Source organism: Phyllostomus hastatus, unplaced genomic scaffold, assembly GCF_019186645.2.
Source record: "Phyllostomus hastatus isolate PE091 unplaced genomic scaffold, TTU_PhHast_1.1 phas_contig_58, whole genome shotgun sequence".
NCBI classification, from domain to species: domain Eukaryota; kingdom Metazoa; phylum Chordata; class Mammalia; order Chiroptera; family Phyllostomidae; genus Phyllostomus; species Phyllostomus hastatus.
The window spans coordinates 40,544,009-40,547,375 of record NW_025333916.1 but is presented as its reverse complement, the minus strand read 5'-3'; the positions used below and the strand labels follow the sequence as shown (position 1 = coordinate 40,547,375).

At 35.8% G+C, this 3,367-nt stretch overlaps 1 non-coding gene across 1 annotated transcript; it reads left to right on the top strand.

Moving 5' to 3' along the window:
* The first annotated feature begins 2,967 nt into the window (after positions 1-2,967).
* Positions 2,968-3,071, top strand: LOC123825074. Its single transcript, XR_006786840.1, has one exon. It is a non-coding gene; the product is annotated as a U6 spliceosomal RNA (small nuclear RNA).
* Positions 3,072-3,367: the final 296 nt, after the last annotated feature.

Below are 3,367 nucleotides of genomic sequence, written 5' to 3'. Positions count from 1 at the left end.
ACATTTATTCTGAATTTCAAATATTTGAAAATAGTTAAACAATATTGATAATATATGTTCACTTTTAACTTTTGTCATAAAATATATGTCATCCCAAATTTATTCATGTAAAGTTTACCATATCCCTTCTTAAAAGAGTTTATTAATGAAATTTTTAAATTATCTTAAAAACTTGTGATAAATAGTATCCAACAGTATATTTCCTAATCACTCAATATTTACTAAGCATGTTATATAACTTTTAATATGTAAAAAATGTTTGTTGTATAAATTACTTTCAGACTGTTAATTTTCCAGACCTGAATTCTCCAGCATACAACTGTGGCCTCTTCACGAAATGTTAAGAACTTCCAATTAATTTTGTAAGTAAAGAAATAAATGTTTGTTCTTCTCTCTGAAACAAAAGAAAGCAGTGAAGAGCCTGCAGAATAGAAGAGGAAGAGGAAAGCCTATAGTCCATGTAACTAGGAAACACTATTAATTTTTAATTTTGCAGAAGTCCTCCCAGTGCCCAGTGGGAATAGGGTAAAGCGAGCACGCACAAGAACACCGTGACCTCCTCACCTCTCAATTACTGTCACTCCTGGCTGTGGAACAAAGCCCGTGGACAGGCGGTCTCTGTAGTAGCTCACCGACTCAACACAGGAGCTGGAGAATGAGGAATTGAATGAGAAACAAACTGATATTGCCCTTTTACAAAAAAAAAGGAAAAAAAGCAGAAAATAGAAAAGGCTATTGATGTAGGCATGTAAAGGGGGAAGCTTGGTTTCTGTGGCTCCATCAAAACACATACACACGTACACACACACACACACACAGAAAGAGACTTACTGTATTGCACAGTGAGCCAAAAAGCACCTCTTTCTTTCTGGACCACATTTGTATCTGCTCATGCAATTCATCATATTAATGCATTAAATAGAAAAAAACTCATGAAAATAATAATAATAAAACCTTCAAAAGGGGGGAAAATGACTTGGAACTGTTCACACATTTATGATAAGTTGCAAGTGAAGACACTAGAAAAGTTCCTTACAGTGTATTTATTAAAAATCTATAGCCAGCACCATACTACATGGGAAAAAGCCCTTAGTTCAAAGCCAGGAGCCAAACACAGGTGACTGCTTTGGGCAATAGTAGCAACATAAAGATGTAAGGAGGACTGTCCTGTACAACAAAAATAATGAAATATTTGAGATTGGAAGGGAAACATTAAACTACTATTGTTACAAAAATATATTTAGGAGAGTATTAGGTACAAACTGCATCAGGAGATCATTAAGAGAAAAAAACCTCATCACGTATTTCAACAATGTTGGATGCAAGATCAATATGTAAAAATAGGCAGCTTTTTATGACGCATGTGTAACAATTAGAACATATATTCAATAAAATAAAAATCTCATTTCAGTAGCAAAATAATACACAACGTACCTAAGTGTAAATCTTAACAAATGATATATAAAGATATCTATAGCATCAATATTTATACTATTCTGTGTCCTTAGAATTAGTAAATGTTTAAAACCCAAACTGCACACCTTGAGCTTCTTTTGAAGTACCTACTGATGATAATATCTAAATATTATAGGATTGGAAATAATAGTACTCCCAAGATAATAAATTAAATAATGTATTGCCCAATATAGATTTAATATGTAATTTATATAAAATGTGTTATTTAATTTAGAATTGGCACAGATAAAGAACTTTAAAAGCAGCCCAAAGACTCTGCAAAATATTTTCTGTCAATACCACTTAAGCTTCAGGCTCAGCTTCCTGAATATTCCCAGATCAAACTGACAACATCTGTGATATTGGCTTTATCTCCAGCATATGAGTGGAGCATCCACTATTCTGTGTTCACTACCCCAAATCAAGTCTCCGTCCACCACCATTCATCACCCTATACTCTCCTCCACTTCTCCCCACCTCACTCTCCCCAACAATCTCCACACTGTTTTCCATGTCCACGAGTTTTTTCTTCTTCTTTTCTTTTAGGATCAATAACTCCACTGCCCTACCCAGTACCCGTGCTCCCCGATAGCTGTCAGCCTGCTCTCTCTGAGTCTGTCACTATTTTCCTTGTCAGTTCAGTTTGTTCATTAGCTTTCACATATGAGTAAAATCATATGGTATTTGTCTTTCTCTGACTGGCTTATTTCACTTAGCATAATGCTGTCTAATTCTTTCCATGTTGTTGCAAAGGGTGATTCCTTTCTTTTTTAATGCCAAGTAGTATTCTATTGTGTAAATGTACCACATTTTTTTTTATCTATTCATCTCCTGATGGACACCCAGGCTGCTTCCAAATCTTGGATATTGTCGGTATTGCTGCAATGACCATAGGGGTACATGTATTTTTTCTGACTAGTGTTTCAAGTGTCTTCAGGTAAATTCCCAGAAGTGGAATCACTGGGTCTTAAAGCAGTTCCATTTTAAATTTTTTGAGGTATCTCCACACTGCTTTCAACAGTGGCTGCACCAGTCTGCATTCCCACCAAGAGTAGTACATGAGAGTTCCCTTTTCTCCATGTCTTTGCCAACACGTGTGTGTGTGTGTGTGTGTGTGTGTGTGTGCGCGCGTGCATGTGTTTTTGCAAAGATACAAGACCATTGATTGCCCCTAGGGAATGTCATTTGGCAGTTTGGCTACTGCTCACAACCTTCTCTCTGAACTATTGTCTCCAATTAGAGTCCTCACTTGATGAACAAAACTGCCCAAATCCTAAATACTTAGGCTTAGAAGACCATTTGCAGGGAAAACATATGAAAAGAGGTTTATCCATTGGATTAAAAGCACAGAATCCAAAGGTGTCCTTTTTAAAGGGACAATACTTTCGATGAGTAATATGATTCTAGGTCAATAAATATTTTTGCAATGTTCCCTGTTGAAAGGATATAAGAAATTCTACACCTCTGCCCAGCATAATCTTTGTAAATACATTATTTGAAAGTCACCATTGAGTACTTTCTTTGGCAGCACATATGCTAAAATTGAAATAATACAGAGATTAGCATGGCCCCTGCATAAGAATGACATGCAAATTCATGAAGTATTCCATGTTTTTTGGATAAAAAAAAACTGCAGTACATCCACACAATGGAATATTACACAGCAGAAAGAAAAAAGGAATTGCTACCTTTTGAGACAGCATGGATTGAATTGGAGACTACTATGCCAAGGGAAATAAACAAGTTGGTAAAAAACAAATATAAGAGGAACCTAATGAACAAAATAAACTAATGAGAAAAATAGATCCAAAGGCATAGAATCATGGAACATACTGAAAGCTATAAGAGGGGCAGGGAAAATGGGGTCAGACTGAAAGAAGGTGAAGGGATGGGTCAGAGAACATATGTGAGG